A 19,105-nucleotide genomic window follows, 5' to 3' on the forward strand; every position below is an offset into this window, starting at 1 on the left:
ACTAATCCCTCTTCCGCTGTGTGTATGCGGAGGGACCTGGCGACGAGCTGTCTCCGATCTGTCGCGCACACGCTCCAATTTGCTAGCGACCACCTACATTTGTAGCTTGTGTGTACCCACCATAGAGACTAGCTGATAAAAGTGCAATTAGAGGCCAGGAAAGCTGGTAAATATACACAGCATGATGCAGAGCTTGCCTGGAGGGTCCATGGTCAAAAATCTGTCTGGTCTCTCCCCATTGTTATGACTGCATGTGTGGATAAGGTGTTAAACAAGTTGAAAAGTTTTTGACAGTCCCTAGACTCCAGGAGGGCTGCTTTCTGACTTGCATGTGAGACTGGCAGGGACAGGAGTCCTATTACAGGCAAGTAGTCTCTGTCTGATGTGGGACTGCAATACAGATAGGGCTTGATTCACAAAAGAGTGTGAACTGTTAGCACGGCCGTTTGCGCGCGATCGTGAATTTTTGCTTGCAAACACGAATTTTCACGCAAAATCGTTATCGTTTCCACGTGCAAACGATTATGATTTTGCACGAAAATGGGCGTGCTAACAGTTAGCACTCTTTTGTGAATCAAAATTCTTGCAGGGGGGCCCGGGGACTTCTAGTTACGCCCCTGATATGCGCATTTGTGAGTGATTTTACAGCAATTGCAATTTTACCATGATTTTAATGTAAATCAATGGGAGCGTTTTTAAAAAAGCTAAAAGTGCTCAGAAAAGCGCATATAGTGTATCTGAGCCCTTAGTATTTGTACGCTGCGGGTGAGTTGGGCACCGGGAGCGTCGAATGACGGCTCTTCCTGTTGCCACTAAACTCACTGGTGCTGCTCCCTAGCGTTCTGGACGAGAGACGCCGGAGGTCACCGCTCAGGCCCCGCTGGGCCAATTTGAATTATTATTTTTTCTTTAAACACGCAGCAAGCACTTTGCTTGCTGCGTGTCCTACCTGCTCGCTGCCGATCCGCCGCGATACAGGCCCCGCCCCCCCAAGACCCTGTGCGCTGCCTGGCCAATCAGTGCCATGCAGCGCTGAGGGGTGGATCGGGACTCCCTGTGACGTCACAACGTCGATGACGTCACTCCGTTCGTCGCCATGGCGACGGGGAAAGCCCTGAAGGAAATCCCGTTCAGAATGGGATTTCCGGACGGGTCTTCGCGGCGGCGGCGATCGGAGGGGTGGGAGGGAGGAAGCAGGGAGGGGGTATCCTGTAGCTAGCGCTAGACTAGCTACATGATCAAAAAAAAATATGCACAAAAAACGTTCGGGCCACGGGAATCAGAACACCAGGCAGGTTAAATATTATTCCCCCTCTGAGTCATTGTAACTCGGAAGGAGGTGTAATTTGGGGTACGCTGATCACCTGAGCCCCGAATTACCCTTACGTGCCCCGCGCAGCTTATTATTGCTGCTGTGGGGCTCCTGGTTTGGGTAACCGGTGCTGAGCGCCGTGCACCAAAACCACCTGCTTTGCCTTCTCTTTGTATTCTTGTTATTAGAAACCATAACCTAAAGCTGGCCATACATACATCAATTGTTACTGACAGATTCTTTCACTATGATCGAATCATAATGACTTTTCCACCTGTCAGTACTGAGTATGGATGTGGCCTGAAGGGTTTTATACTATAGTAAAGTGGGTCGTGGGCAGGCAGAGATGCACTACACTGACCACCAATAAAAAGCAGGTAAGCAAGGCATAAATGCTGGGGGGGAGGAGGGGAGTAAAAAAAAAGTGATGGAAGGAGGGGTACTGAAACTTTGGAAAGTAGCATTAGCGAGGCAGGGAACATGGTGCCAGGAGGGAGGTCAGTAAAGATGTTACCTGACTGAGGGAGATGGTGGTCTGGTAAAGGAGGAGGGGACACCCGAGATGGAAGAGGGGCTTGTTTGAGGGATTAGTAGAGATTTTGGTGAGAGGAAGGACATAAGTGTGGGGGGGAGGGAGGAATGAGCCTTGGGGAATTAAAGTGGCCATACATCTGTTGACTTGACAGACGATCAACTGTTGTTCCTCAAAATGTATTATGTGCCCCCGATGCCTGTACTTTACCCATCACACTGTCCCTAGAGTGTCCTTGCTGTATTTCCGCATTGGCGCTCCACGTGACTACTAGCATATACAACGTGGGGTGCGTGTGTGACGTCATGTGGGCTTTGGCTGCTATGATAATGGGCCTCTAGTTTGTTTTTCCCCCAGGCCAAAAGGTCCCAGTACTCCCCTGCAACTGTCCCTCTTTTGGAGGGACAGTGCCTCTTTGGGAGCCCGGTCCCTCTTTCTACCTCATTTGTCCCTCTTTCAGGACTTTGTCCCTCTTTCCATGTACATATACATATTTCTTTACTAAAAAATGTGTTTGACTGACTCTAAACTTTATTCCCATTCTTTAAATTGATATATTACTAAATTTAAAATGGTAATATGAAGGTAAATGAACCGGCAGTGGTTGCGGCAGTGGTGAGCATGCGTTGGCTCGGTAGCACACCTCCATAAACACGTGGCCGGAAGCGCTCTGCGAATTTACTCTACGTAGTCAGGACTAGAGATGGCCCGAGCGGTTCGACCACGAACTTATTCACGCAAACTTGGGTGGTTCGCGTTCGCGGCGAACCGTGAACTTTATGCGAGTTTGACCCGCCCCCTATACTACATCATTAGGCTCAACTTTGACCCTCAACATCACAGTCAGCAGACACAGGGCAGCCAATAAGGCTACACTCCTTCCTGGAGCCCCCCCCCCCCCTTATATAAGGCAGCTGCGTCGGCCATTATTTCACTCGGCGTGGCTGCAGTAATTAGAGAAGGGAGAGGAACCTGCTGTAGACATAGGGAAAGCTTAGTTAGGCTGTTGTTAGGCTTGTTAGCTTGCTCCTTGCTGATACTTATTGCTAAGAAGCACCCCAAAACAGCTCTTTTGAGAGCTAATGTTCTTTTGATGTGATTTTTTTTGTGTGTGTGGCCCACTGACGCTTGCATGTACAGCCCTGTCAGTCGCAGCTAGCCCTTGGTAATTGCTATTAGGGTTGCTGCGATATACCGGTATTACGATATATCGCGGTATGATTGTGCACGGTAACCATACCGTGCACAATCTCGGTTTATCGGTTTTAGGGGGTGGGGCGACCGGGAGGGCGGGGCGACGTAGTGGCGGGGATGCGACGCAGCGACGAGCCCACGAATAGTGGCAGGGATACAAATACTCACTTGCGAGAAGCCAGCTCTGTCCTTCACGATGTACCCGGGCTTCATTGTACTTCCTGTTCTTGCATCACATTTCCTTGAAACAGCGCCCCCTGCGTGCTATTACAAGATGATGCAAGAACATGAAGTACAATGAAAGCCCGTACATCGGTGAAAGACCTGGCTGCCGGCATGTGAGTATTTATCCCTGCTGCTGCATCCCCTCTCCCTCCCCCCGGCTCTCTGTGCTGCAGCCACCTGTTTCTGGCTACACCTATCTCTGGCTACCTATGCTGCGAGCACCTTCTACTGACTACACCCATCCCTGGCTACCTATGCTGCGAGCACCTACTGCTGGCTACACTTAACCCTGGCTACCTATCCTGCAAGCACCTACTACTGGCTACACCCTGTCCCTGGCTACCTATCCTGCGAGCACCTACTACTGGCTACACCTAACCCTGGCTGCCCATCCTGCGAGCACCTACTACTGACTACACCTGTCCCTGGCTACCTATCCTGCGAGCATCAACTACTGGCTACACCCTGTCCCTGGCTACCTATCCTGCGAGCACCTACTACTGACTACACCTATCTCTGGCTACCTATGCTGCGAGCACCTACTACTGGCTACACTTAACCCTGGCTACCTATCCTGCGAGCACCTACTACTGACTACACCTGTCCCTGGCTACCTATCCTGCGAGCACCTACTACTAGCTACACCTAACCCTGGCTACCTATCCTGCTAGCACCTACTACTGACTACACCTGTCCCTGGCTACCTATCCTGCGAGCACCTACTACTAGCTACACCTAACCCTGGCTACCTATCCTGCGAGCACATACTACTGGCAACACCCTGTCCCTGGCTACCTATCCTGCGAGCACCTACTACTGACTACATCTGTCCCTGGCTACCTATCCTGCGAGCACTTACTACTGGCTACACCTAACCCTGGCTACCTATGCTGCGAGCACCTACTACTGACTACACCTATCTCTGGTTACCTATGCTGCAAGCACCTACTACTGACTACACCTATCTCCTGCTACCTATGCTGCGAGCACCTACTACTGACTACATCTGTCCCTGGCTACCTATCCTGCGAGCACTTACTACTGACTACACCTAACCCTGGCTACCTATGCTGCGAGCACCTACTACTGGCTACACCTATCTCTGGCTACCTATGCTGCAAGCACCTTCTACTGACTACACCCTGTCCCTGGCTACCTATCCTGCGAGCACCTACTACTGACTACACCCTGTCCCTAACTACCTATCTTGCGAGCACCTACTACTGACTACACCCTGTCCCTGGCTACCTATGCTGCGAGCACCTACTACTGACTACACCAATCTCTGGCTACCTATGCTGCGAGCACCTACAACTGACTACACCTATCTCTGGCTACCTATGCTGCGAGCACCTACTACTGACTACACCCTGTCCCTGGCTACCTATGCTGCGAGCACCTACTACTGACTACACCTATCTCTGGCTACCTATGCTGCGAGCACCTACTACTGACTACACCTGTCCCTGGCTACCTATCCTGCGAGCACCAACTACTGGCTACACCCTGTCCCTGGCTACCTATCCTGCGAGCACCTACTACTGACTACACCTATCTCTGGCTACCTATCCTGCGAACACCTACTACTGGCTACAGCTAACCCTGGCTACCCATCCTGCGAGCACCTACTACTGACTACACCTGTCCCTGACTACCTATCCTGCGAGCACCAACTACTGGCTACACCCTGTCCCTGGCTACCTATCCTGCGAGCACCTACTACTGACTACACCTATCTCTGGCTACCTATGCTGCGAGCACCTACTACTGGCTACACTTAACCCTGGCTACCTATCCTGCGAGCACCTACTACTGACTACACCTGTCCCTGGCTACCTATCCTGCGAGCACCTACTACTGACTACACCTGTCCCTGGCTACCTATCCTGCGAGCACCTACTACTAGCTACACCTAACCCTGGCTACCTATCCTGCGAGCACCTACTACTGACTACACCTGTCCCTGGCTACCTATCCTGCGAGCACCTACTACTGACTACACCTGTCCCTGGCTACCTATCCTGCGAGCACCTACTACTGACTACACCTGTCCCTGGCTACCAATCCTGCGAGCACCAACTACTGGCTACACCCTAACCCTGGCTACCTATCCTGCGAGCACCTACTACTGACGACACCTGTCCCTGGCTACCTATCCTGCGAGCACCAACTACTGGCTACACCCTAACCCTGGCTACCTATCCTGCGAGCACCTACTACTGACTACACCTGTCCCTGGCTACCTATCCTGCGAGCACCTACTACTAGCTACACCTAACCCTGGCTACCTATCCTGCAAGCACCTACTACTGGCTACACCCTGTCCCTGGCTACCTATCCTGCGAGCACCTACTACTGGCTACACCTAACCCTGGCTACCTATGCTGCGAGCACCTACTACTGGCTACACCTATCTCTGGCTACCTATGCTGCAAGCACCTTCTACTGACTACACCTGACACTGGCTACCTATGCTGCAAGCACCTACTACTGGCTACACTTGTCCCTGGCTACCTATGCTGCGAGCACCTACTACTGACTACACCTATCACTGACTACCTATACTGCGGCCACCTATTGCTGGCTACCTATACTGCGGTTACCTATTACTGGCTACACCTATCCCTGGCTACCTATGCTGCGGCCACCTACTACTGGCTACAGGGGGGCCCCGGGTCCAAATAATTGTAAAATACCATATACCGTAATACCGTGGTATTTTTTTTTGCCGGTTTTCATACCGTGGAATTTTATACCGTTGCAACCCTAATTGCTATACTGTGCAAGGCCCAGCACATTCAGTGACTACCTTTTTCACTGCACCTGTGTGGGACAGCTACATATTTGTAATACCAGTCATTGCATAACTGTTCCTGTTTACTGCACCTGAGTGACAGCAGCACGCAGTGTTATACATACCAGTCACTGCATACCTGTTCATGGTACCTGTGTGTGTGACAGCTGCACATTTGTAATACTATGTTCGGTAGGGTTAAGAGGCGCCTGGTCAAGGTGATGATATAAATACACTCTATATGACCCCACGCTTCTCTATACTACAATACTAGTCCAGTCCAGCCCGGCCCCCCACCCAGATCCTTCCCATCTGTGAACCCAAATACCCACCCCCCCCTTATATTACCCAACCCACACCCACAGCATAGGAGACAATCTTTCTCCTCTCTCTGCCAACATACAGCAGGAGAAAGATAATCAGATTTATCCCCTATTTTACACATTGGCAATATACCATTAGGAAGATCTATGCGCATAATTAACTCTATGCTCACCCGGGGTACACACACTTGTGTGCGCATATACAGTGGTTTGCAAAAGTATTTGGCCCCCTTGAAGTTTTCCACATTTTGTCATATTACTGCCACAAACATGAATCAATTTTATTGGAATTCCACGTGAAAACACAAAGTGGTGTACACGTGAGAAGTGGAACAAAAATCATACAGTACATGATTCCAAACATTTTTTACAAATAAATAACTGCAAAGTGGGGTGTGCGTAATTATTCAGCAGCCCTTCCTGCTGGAAGGTGAACCTCCGCCCCAGTCTCAAGTCTTTTGCAGACACCAAGAGGTTTTCTTCCAAGATTGCCCTGTATTTGGCTCCATCCATCTTCCCATCAACTCTGACCAGCTTCCCTGTCCCTGCTGAAGAGAAGCACCCCTAGATCATGATACTGCCACCACCATATTTGGCAGTGGGGATGGTGTGTTCAGAGTGATGTGCAGTGTTAGTTTTCCACCACACATAGCGTTTTGCATTTTGACCAAAATGTTTCGTTTTGGTCCCATCTGATCAGAGCACCTTCTTCCACATGTTTGCTGTGTCCCCCACATGGCTTGTGGCAATCTGCATATGGGACTTCTTATGCTTTTCTGTTAACAATGGCTTTCTTCTTGCCATGTTCAACACTGGGATCGCAAAAGACAAATTACAATCGCCTATGGAATGTGATTGCATTTTTACCAAGCAAATGTGGCTCCATGTTGCAGTGATTGCATTTTTCGAGTCTCATTCCAGAGAATGAGAATTGCATTCTAACTGCCACCAACATGTTGCATGCAGTGCACCTTTGCTACATATGCACACCGCAGGCACTGCAAGGATTTACCACAGTGCTTTGTTGGATACTGGCTATCAGCAAAGAGCAAAAACGCACCCCAACAAAAGCACACCAAGTGTGAACTGGCCCTAGAGAGAATTTGATTAGGGATTACAAATTGTTGCAACCTGCAGTGTAGAACTCAGGGGCATATTTAAAATGATTTAAATATACCCTCAATTTCTACTTATGGCCTCCTCCTCCCCACAGCCATACCAATCCTCACCAAAAAGTTACAAAGCATAGAAGCGCAAATAAAACAAAAAAGATGCAGGCCAACAATCGTAATTCTGGAAAATACCAATTGCACTAACAAAAACCTGGCAATGCAATTTACATGTTCATCGCCGTGCTGTTGCTATTGGCAAAATGGGCACGATACAATTTTTGAATCGTAACGTGCCTAATACAAAAGGCCTCTAATTAGTTGATCTCCCTCTAAGATCGTTTATTATTTTTTTGGGCAGAGTACTTTGGCTAATCCAATTGGCTAAAAGTAAATCACATTTTGGCCAATAGGATTGTAAGCCGGCCCACCATGGCAAGGTAGACTCTTAGGGCAGGTTGGGGTAAGGGAGTAAGAGAGGTATAGGGGATGGCAGTTTTGAAGAGGGATAAGGGGGATAGATGGTCATCATGGGTAACACTCTTACACCTTCAAGTGTAAAGTCTGGAAACACGACCACCACCTGATAAATAATTGGGATCCAGTTGGTCCCCCTTAGGCCTGGTTCAACATTGGGATCGCAAAAGGCAAAGCACAATCGCCTATGGAGTGTGATTGCATTTTTACCAAGCAATTGTGGCTCCATGTTGCAGTGATTGCGTTTTTCGAGTCTCATTCCAGAGAATGAGAATGGCATCATAACTGCCACCGAAATGTTGCATGCAGTGCACCTTTGCGACATATGCACACTGCAGGCACTGCAAGGATTTACCACATTGCTTTGCTGAATACCGGTTATCAGCAAAGAGCAGAAACACTCCCCACCAAAAGCACTCCAAGCACCAACAAATGACTGTGCACGATACAAAGTAAGTAAAAACATGGGGTGTATTGTAATACAGAAAAATGTATATACCAAATATAAACGCACTGGCTCAAAATTCAGACTTGGTAGACAAAGTAATTACAGTGACAAATGTTACATGATGAATAAAACGTATAACACATTTCAAGACGCAACATGTTGAGAGAGCCTTGTCCTTGTGAGCTTACAATCTATGGGAATTGGGGGGATGGGGTAGTAAACAACATGTATACCAAGAGGTGATGTGGTTTTTGGTTTCCTAGTGAGAAGCACAACTTGGCCAGAGGCTGATGTGGGAGTGGCCTAAGTTGGAGTGCGTATGCTTGTTGGAAAATGTATCTATCAAGTGTGATGATTTTTAAGGAACATATACTAGCACAGAGTAATAATTCATAGCAGCAATTCATAGCTGTTGCGTGAACTGGAGAATTGTTGCCACCCTGTCATCCTATAAATTCTAACACCAGATTACTATCAAGTGTGACCATGTTTCAGGGCGGTATACAGTCACGCTCTGTCAGTCAGTTGTAAATGGTGGTGAGAAATGACTTTTGGGTACCTCTCCCATTTGTAGAGCTGCAGGACTGTCTTACAGGATGTATTATCTGCAGAATCCGGCACCCGGCCTCCAGTACTGCAGAGTGGCCAGGATCTGCTTTCCTTTCCGTCCTCTTCCCCAATGTGCATCCATACTAGAACAGCAGAGAAAAGCACCACCTGAGAGGGCGTGTGCCAGAGGCTCCCAGCATCCTCTTTCTATACCCAGCTGAGTATTGTGAGGTCATCAGGTAATCCTGACCAGGGCAGTTTCTAGGCAAAAATACACCCAGGGCGGGGGGGTGAAAAGTGCCCCCCCCCCCCACGTGGAGCCAGGTATAGGTGCCCGCAGTATAGGTTAGCAAGGTCTAGTTGCACTCAGTATAGGTAGGCAGCTATAAGTCCCCCCAGTATAGGTAGCCAGGCATAGGTGCCCCAGTATAGGTAGCCAGCTATAGGTCCCTACAGTATAGGTTAGCCAGGTAGGTGCCTCCAGTATAGGTATGCAGTATAGTTGTCCCGGCATAGGTTAGATAGGCAAGTGTTGCCGCTATAGGTTAGATAGGTAGGTGCCCCCAGTACAGGTTAGCTAAGTGGGTGGCTCCAATATAGGTAGCCAGAATAGTTGCACCCAGTATAGCTAGCTAGGTAGGTGCCGCCAGTATAGGCTAGATAGGTAGGTGCCCGCAGTATAGGCTAGATAGGTAGGTGCCCGCAGTATAGGCTAGATAGGTAGCTGCCCCCAATAAAGGCTAGATAGGTAGGTGCCCCCAGTGCAGGTTAGATAGGTAGGTACCTCCAGTACAGGTTATATAGGTAGGTACCTCCAGTACAGGTTAGAAAGGTAGGTGCCCCCAGTTATAGGTTAGATAGGTAGGTATGACAAAAAGGTTAGTCAGGAGCCTCATATACAACGTATCAAAAATATTTTTGTATTCCGAAAGCATAGTGTGAACAAACTCCCCCCCCCCCCCCCCCCCCGCCCTCCCATTTAAAACCATAAAAATGGCTGCAGTTCCCATAGAGGATGTTAGGCCTAGCGCTAGATGAATTTGGAGTGCACTCCAATTATTCAATCATAAACAACAGTTACCAATAGCGTATTTGTTTGGGGGCCCCCTTTATGTAAACTCAGGATGCTATTAATCCTTGTGATGTTCTCTATAGGTATCCGGGTCATGTGCCATATGTCATGGATAGCATATGCTGAATAGACTTCAACCTCTTACTTTAGCTCCACTTTTTATATGCAGAACATACCCAGCATATTTTCTAAGCAGACCGGCACTCGCCGGGACTCACCTGTCCTTTTGTATAAGCGTATTACGCTATAATGGTGGGTACTTCCGGCATTAGCAACATCCATATGCCAGGTTCCCTAGCGTGCCACTCGTCTGCCGCCGTCCGTTTATGTGCACCCGGCTACTTCTGACGTTTCGGCCGTTTTGAAGCAGGAACTAGGATGCTGGGGGGGAGAGAGCGAGGCCGTACACAGAGATCCGTCACATGATCGCAGCCTCACGTGACGCGTTTCACCCGGCGTCTGGTTTCTTCAGACAGGTAGGTACCTGCAATATAGATTAGATAGGTAGCTGCCCCCAGTTAGGTTAGATAGGTAGGTACCAGCAATATAGGTTAGATAGGAAGCTGACCCCAGTATAGGTTAGATAGGTAGGTACCTGCAATATAGGTTAGATAGGTAGTAGAGATGGCCCGAACAGTTCACCGGCAAACGGTTCCAGGCAAGCTTTCGGTGGTTCGCGTTTGCCAGCAAAGGCGAACTTTTGCGGAAGTTCAGTTCGCCCCATAGTGCACCATTATGGTCAACTTTGACCCTCTACATCAGTCAGCAGGCACATTGTAGCCAATTAGGCTACACTCTCTCCTGGAGCCACTCTCCCCCTTATAACAGGCAGGCAGCGCTGGCTATTACACTCACTCGTGTACCTGCAGTAATTAGTGAAGGGACAGCTGCTGGCAGACTCTCATAGTGAAAGATTAGTTAGGCTCTTGTAGGTTTGTATGCGCTTTTCAATTGCGTTTTATGCTAATCCCTAGGAAGACAACAGGAAGTGGAAATGCATCAAATTTTTTTTTTTAAATAAAACATATAAAAACGCATGTAAAACGCAAACATAAAAATTGCATACCATTGCGTTCCCATTGACTTTCATTATGTGCGTTTTTTAATATTATGCAAAAAACATGCATTTTAAAAATGCAGGCTTGTAAACACATATGCGTTTTTATATGCATTTTTTCCTGCGGCCCATCAGCTTCCATTAGCGACAAAAACGCAGCGTTTGTTCTGCACCGTTAGCGTTTCTGCTAAGTGTTCACCTAGCCTGTATGTTCTCTATTCCATATACTTATTCCTCCTATATGCATCCTCTATGTATACCCAGCTGAGTACTGTGAAGTCATCAGGTAATCCCAGCATCCTCTATACCCAGCTGAGTATTGTGAGGTCATCAGGTAATTCCAGCATCCTCTATACCCAGCTGAGTATTGTGAGGTCATCAGGTGGGGAAAAAACAGCTGTAACTGATCAGTCAAGTTTTCATTTGGAAAGACAATTTACAGCATGTCAGGACTATTTGCATGTAATTGATAATGTATTCTGTACTAGGGATTTGATTATATTTACTTCTTTTCATAATTCACACTGATGTAATGCTTCCTGAGTGAGGTTTGTTGGCCTTTTTGTATATATGGACTTTGCTTACCTTTACACGCACGCACGCGCACGCACGCACACACACACACGCACGCACACACAGCACTCTGTGATCTTTTGTTATATATAGCCATCATTTCTGATATCATTTGGTATATCTGCTTACATTACTTTTTCTCTGGCTACTAATAAATATATATATATATCTTTCATTACCATAATTGCTGTATTGAAATCCTTATGTGACTATGATTGTTGTTTAAATAATTAATTACTAAAACATTCCTTCCTTAGGTTTGCGCATCGGAGCTGCGATCAGCGGCAGAGGAGCCCTGCTCGGCTCGGCGGTCTCTAGGCGAATGCCTCGCTCCCGCACCAGAGCTTCCTTTTAAAGCCACAGAGCGGACCACGTTGAGAACAGTCACAGACCCCGCGCGCCGCTGCGCCACACTTGTGCTTCTTCTCCCGCCTCTTCGCGGGGTTTTCAGGCGATCGGCGACCCCAAAATCCGGGACCACCCACATATCTCCATCTCCGGACTCCCCACCCAAGAACCGAACAGGAATCTCAGAGAAATGCCGGCGCTTTCATGTGGAAATCCCCCGATCCATGGGCGCCCCCTGGCGGTCACAGCGCTAGCGGCGGGGAAACAGCTGTTCGGGGGCAGATTGCGGTGGTGAGAGGGGGCAGAGAGGGGAGATCGCTGCTGGGGGTGGACGAGGGGTCTCTGGCAGACACGTGTAATGTTATTTGGGGCCTCCAGGGGGCGGTGATAGGGAGCTATGAGCAGTGTAGTGTGATTGAAGAAGCACAGAGGCTGTCACGTGACCCCGGAGCTGTCGGCACTGGAGGTTCAGATGCGGCTCCTCACGTGCAGAGGGGAGGGGCTCTGGCACATCCCCCCCCCCCCCTTGCCTTTTTTACATACAGCAAAGAAGGCTGCAAGAAGCCACGCCCCCGGCGCCGAGAAGCTCCGCCCCCAATCTGGGACACTTTGGAGAGGCAGCCCTGAGAGGAATTTGGGAGAAGGTGAGAATGTGCATCCCCCAAAGCAGCACCCACAATGACTCCCCCCCCCCCCCCCCCGCCAATCACCCTCACTGACCCCTCCTCCCCCCCAGCACCCACAGTAGCTTCTCCTTCATCCACACACCCACACTGACCTCTTCCCCAATCACCCACACTGACCCCTCCCCCCAGCACCCACAGTAACTTCTTCCTCACCCACCCACACTGACCTCTCCCTCCACCAATCACCCACACGGACCCCTCACCCCCCCCCCCCAGAACCCACAGCAAATTCTTCCTCACCCACCCACACTGACCTCTCCCTCCACCAATCACCCACACGGACCCCTCACACCCCCCCCCCCCCCCCCCAGAACCCACAGCAAATTCTTCCTCACCCACCCACACTGACCTCTCCCTCCACCAATCACCCACAGTATCTTCTCCCTCATCCCCCCCCCCCTCCCCACACACTGACCTCTCCCTCCACCAATCACCAACACTGATCCCCCCCCCCCCCCCCCCACACACACACACACTGACCTCTCCCTCCACCCACCTTAACCTCTCCATCACCCACACTGACCTTTCCCTCCCAACAGCACCCACACTGACCTCTGCCTCTCCCACCCCCCACACTAACCTCTCCCACCCCCCACAATCCACACTAACCTCTCCCTTCCCTGACAACCACACTGACCTCTCCATTCCCCCACCACTCACACTAACCTCTCCCACCCCACAGAACCCACTCTTACTTCTCCCTGACCCGACATTGGGTATCATTCATAAAGCATTTCCCAGAAGTCTAAAATACCGACAGCTGTGTTTTCCTGCACTGATTCTCATTACCGACAACACTTATGAATGATACCCAATCACACTGATTGATGAAGTTCCCCCTGTTGGTGTCTTTTGAAGCATGCACTTTACTTAACATTGTTTGTGTCTTGTTACCTCCCTCTTGGCAACCAAACAACAAAAAATCCCCCTCCTCTCTCTTTCTGAGTATACATAAATAATGGACGCTATGCTTGTGGCGCATACCACATTTCAAACATTGAATTGGGTAGGACACGCTATGCTTAGTGCCTCTTACCTGATTGGCTATATCCATATAGCTTTGCATTTACTTATTGTTTGAGTCAAACAGTAACGCCCCTTACTTGGGATGTCTCTGCTCTGCATTTCGTGCCGATTTTCCTGCTGTATTTTCAATATTATTATTTTGTTCATCACTTTATTTACATGTATATTATCCCTTGTGTACCATGATATAATGTTGTTTAATCCTTAATATTGTGTGACACTTTGTGAAAAAACTGTTGTTTTTAATTTAGGGACATTGTAATTAGCCCTGGTAACTATTTGCGTTCCAAGCCGGCATAGCACTTCCTGAAGTGACGCACCTCCGTTTGACGGTGACGCACTTCCGGCTGCCGGGCTTGGTTACCCATGTGCGCTTGCCATTGATGGGCATAGACCAGCACACAGCGACATAATGGATGCGCTGCAGGGAAGGGAATCACGTGGACTCTTGCGCTCCATGACTCATTTTCAACACAGCTTGGAAGGCAGATATATTTGCGCTCCAGCTGATGACGTTCTTCACTCGGACAGCTTGTCCTATCAGAGCGCTCCATCCACGAAAGTCCCCAGCTCTTAAAGGGATACTTAAGTCAAAAATAAAAAATGATTTTTACTCACCTGGGGCATCCCTCAGCCCCCTGAAACTGTATGGTGCCCTCGCAGCCTCGCTCCGATCCAAGTGTCCCCGCCGGCAGCTACTTCCGGGTTCGGCGACAGCCGCTGACAGGCTGGGAACGCGAGTGATTCTCCGCGTTCCCAGCCGCTATATCATCCTCTATGTTGCTATAGCGTATAACATATACGCTTTTGCTGCATAGAGGGTGATATAGCGGCTGGGAACGCAGAATCACTCACGTTCCCAGCCTGTCAGCGGCTGTCGCCGAACCCGGAAGTAGCCGCCGGCGGGGACAGGAGGATCGGAGCGAGGCTGCGAGGGCACCATACAGCTTCAGGGGGCTGAGGGATGCCCCAGGTGAGTAAAAATCATTTTTTATTTTTGACTTAAGTATCCCTTTAAGCAACTCCTTTTCTTATGATACACTGCTCCTGAGGAAGTGGTTATCTTTAACCACGACACGTGTGGAGCGTCTGGCCCTCATCTGAATGCTGCTATCAATTCCAGGACCCTCCAGTATCGGTATATGTATGCTACAACCCCATAAATAACTTTTTGAATTGCATTACTGATCCCTATATGCACTGTTCATGCACTTTTACCTGAACACTCATGTTCTTTGAGCATTATATCTATCCTTATTTCTTAGCACTTTGGTCACTGTAGGGCTTATTACTGTAGCATGTCATTTTCAGGTCTTGACCCGGGTCTGGGATTGCCTTACATTGGGCTCAAGCATTGAACCCAATTTTTGACAATTTAAGCAGTTACAGGGCTGATTGTTTACATAGGTGGTGAGACACTTATTGATCATTGGTCCGCAATTGATGTATTATGGTGAGTTGCTGCTTGTTAGCTGTAGCTTTTTAAATTATTTTATGTGTTCTTTGCATGGTGTCCAATAAAGATTGTTTACATTTGGAATGGTGGTGCAGCCTGTATTTCCAAGACCTCTTTTTTTCTTTTTTATGGTTAAGGTATGATGCTTTTTGTCCTGGTAGCTGCACACCAGTACTATTGAGGAGTGCGGATTATTTCTATTGCATATCAATCCCAGTCACACAGTGACCAATTGGGCAAAGTTTGAGAACACTTCCATTAACAGTGTAAGAATGGCTGCAGTTTACATTTTCCCAGTGAATGTTGTATTTGTCTCCGCCCACTTTTTGGTTATGGGGATAAAAAGTATCCTATATGTTATTTCAGGTAATGTACTATGTGTGTGCCAAATTTCATTCAAATTCCTTCAGCCATTTTTGCGTGATCAAGTAACAAACATCCGCACTTCCCCTTTTATAATATTAGTAGGATATGCTGCATTTTATATATGAACTGCATTTTCTATATGGGCTAATGTGCTTCATTTTCTGTATGGGCTAATGTGCTGCAATTCATATATAGGCTGCTGTTTCTATATGGATTAACCTGCTTATTTTCTATATGGGCTAACATGCTGCATTTTATTAATGGACTGCATTTTGTATATGGGCCAATGTGCTGCATTTTATATATGGACTGCATTTCTACATGGGCTAACGTGCTGCATTTTCCATATGGGTTAAAGTGCTTCATTTTCTATTTGGGCTAACGTGCTGCATTTTCTATTTGGGCTAAAGTGCTGCATTTTCCATATGGGCTAAAGTGCTGCATTTTCTATATGGGCTAAAGTACTGCATTTTCTACATGGGCTAACGTGCTGCATTTTATTAATGGACTGCATTTACTACATCGGCTAACAAGCTGCATTTGCCATATGGGCTAAAGTGCTGCATTTTCTATATGGGCTAAACGTGCTGCATTTTCCATATGGGCCAGTGTGATGCATTTTATATATGGACTGCATTCGGAGCAGTGCTTTTCAGCGCTGCTAGATGTGGGCGCAGCCAGCGCCACCATAGACTATTATAGGAATCACATCACACAGCGCTCAGTGAGTAACGTTGGGGCCGTCAAAAGGCGGAGCTGAAGTTGCTTAAAAAACACAATAATTCGGCCTCCAGCAATCGCTGGAAGCCAAATTATATCATCCCCCCCCCCCCCCCCTTTATCCATGGCGGCCTGGAGGGGGAATAGTAATTAACATGGCCCGGACTTGTGCAGAAGCAGGATCAGCCATGTACTGGCTGTGTCCTGCGCCCAAGTCTACCGGCGCAGATTTCACATGTATGCACTGCATTTTCTATACTGGCTAACATGCTGCATTTTCTGACATGTGAGATGGGCCCCTGTATTGGGGGAGGGGGGTGGTTAGAAGCTGTGCCCCCACAGCTCTGGAACCCCCTGCAGTCACTGGGGCTGCTCTCTGTGGTTACACCTCTGGTGAACAGTGTGTCGTTTAGCCTTTGCCATAAACAAACACTAGTAACAGAGTATGGTATAGATATTGTGGGGACTGCTTGAGTGTCCTGAACGTAACTGCACAACACTTATAAAGCATATACAGTATATTAGAATCTTGCTGCTTAAATACATTGTTCAAGTAGTCTGAAGTGTGTGTCCAGGTGCCCCAAATGTTCCTGGCATTCCCTTCAGCCATTGCACACTTTAGATCAGCATTGTCTGACAGTTATCTTCTATTGTTCTTCCTACACCTCCAACTCACCCCTTTTCCCCTTCCCTTTCCGTACAACTGAACAGGCTGCTCAGCAGATAGCCCGCTAGCCTGTCTATACAGAAATCATTCCTAAATTACCACAAAACAAGTGTGCTTACCAGATTCTATCAGACCTTAATTACAGAGTCTGAAACAGGGCATCATACGACCAGCGGCCAGTATCTTCCCAGCTGGTCTTCTAATTACTGGGCTAAGATGTCCATGCTCCCTCAAATAGTAGTACCCACGGTGGTTGCATGCAAAGAATATATGAAAACTCATCTAAGCGTATCTCTCTTAAAAGCATTTATTTCAGTAAAACTCCCAATAAAACATTTATTTCAATAAAACTCTACCCGACCGGTTTCACTGTTAAGTTTCATCAGGGCCTAAAAGAGCAAACGGCTGAAACAGTATATTTATACCTTCTAAAACTCATGCCGGTCGGGTGAGGCGGACATTTGGCTGAACGGCGTCCTGTGAGTTTATATGCTGTATATCGTTTTGGGTCCCTGTCACAAGGGCCCTGATGTAAGTGATTGTTCATTAATGTTTTTTATTGGGAGTTTTATTGAAATAAATGCTTTTAAGAGAGATACGCTTAGATGAGTTCTCATATATTCTTTGCATGCAACCACCGTGGGTACTACTATTTGAGTGAACGTGGACATCTTAGCCCAGTAATTAGAAGACTAGCTGGGAAGATACTGGCCGCTGGTCGTATGATGCCCTGTTTCAGACCCTGTAATTAAGGTCTGATAGAATCTGGTAAGCGCACTTGTTTTGTGGTGCAATATTGGTGGAGGAATTTGAGACTAGCGCGGAAGTTATAAATCTTATTTATTGGAAGGACACTGAACTGGAGTGTTTTGAACTGTGGCAGCTTATCTCAATGAGAATTTTCTAACTGTTCAGAGTTTATTTATATGATTGCGCTGATATAGTTTATATATTCCTAAATTACCACCTTGAACTAATGTTTTTATGTGAATTGAGTAATTCATATTTTAATATCAATCAACATTTATAACAGTATTTATAAATTAAATGTACGGTTTCCATAACTCCACAGTCCTTTGTCGAATAAGTTCTGGATCGGTGGGATCAAGGAGGATTGAGAAGACTCTGAAGTCTCCAGAGGCTTCCCACTACTGAGGTAAGTATTCAATTATCTTTTTTCGCTTCAGGTACCCTTGAAAGGATACATGAGGTGACATGATGAGATACAGTGACTTGCAAAAGTATTTGGCCCCCTTGAAGTTTTCCACATTTTGTCACATTACTGCCAGAAACATGAATCAATTTTATTGGAATTTCACATGAAAGACCAATACAAAGTACTGTACACGTGAGAAGTGGAATGAAAATCATATATGATTCCAAACATTTTTTTACAAAAAAATAACTGCAAAGTGGGGTGTGGGCGTAATTATTCAGCCCCTTTTGGTCTGAGTGCAGTCAGTTGCCCATAGACATTGCCTGATGAGTGCTAATGACTAAATAGAGTGCACCTGTGTGTAATCTAATGTCAGTACAAATACAGCTGCTCTGTGACGGCCTCAGAGGTTGTCTACGAGAATCTTGGGAGCAACAACACCATGAAGTCCAAAGAACACACCAGACAGGTCAGGGATAAGGTTATTGAGAAATTTAAAGCAGGCTTAGGCTACAAAATGATTTCCAAAGCCTTGAACATCCCACGGAGCACTGTTCAAGCGATCATTCAGAAATGGAAGGAGTATGGCACAACTGTAAACCTACCAAGACAAGGCCGTCCACCTAAACTCACAGGCCAAATAAGGAGAGCGCTGATCAGAAATTCAATCAAGAGGCCCATGGTGACTATGGACGAGCTGCAGAGATCTACAGCTCAGGTGGGGGAATCTGTCCCTAGGACAACTATTAGTCGTGCACTGCACTCAGTTGGCCTTTATGGAAGAGTGGCAAGAAGAAAGCCATTGTTAACAGAAAAGCATAAGAAGTCCCGTTTGCAGTTTGCTACAAGCCATGTAGGGGACACAACAAACATGTGGAAGAAGGCTCTCTGGTCAGATGAGACCAAAATGGAACTTTTTCTCCAAAATGCAAAACGCTATGTGTGGCGGAAAACTAACACTGCACATCACTCTGAACACACCATTCCCACTGTCAAATATGATGGTGGCAGCATC

General features: G+C 47.6%; 1 long non-coding RNA gene across 1 annotated transcript in view; it reads left to right on the forward strand.

Moving 5' to 3' along the window:
- Window positions 1-18,056, forward strand: part of LOC137534027 (uncharacterized) — a 37,775-nt gene extending 19,719 nt beyond the window's left edge. The window contains exon 3 of the long non-coding RNA XR_011024287.1: window positions 18,007-18,056. This is a non-coding gene — a long non-coding RNA (uncharacterized lncRNA). The remainder of the gene's footprint in view (window positions 1-18,006) is intronic.
- The last annotated feature ends 1,049 nt before the right edge of the window (window positions 18,057-19,105 follow it).

This window comes from Hyperolius riggenbachi, chromosome 10 (assembly GCF_040937935.1).
Source record: "Hyperolius riggenbachi isolate aHypRig1 chromosome 10, aHypRig1.pri, whole genome shotgun sequence".
NCBI lineage: Eukaryota > Metazoa > Chordata > Amphibia > Anura > Hyperoliidae > Hyperolius > Hyperolius riggenbachi.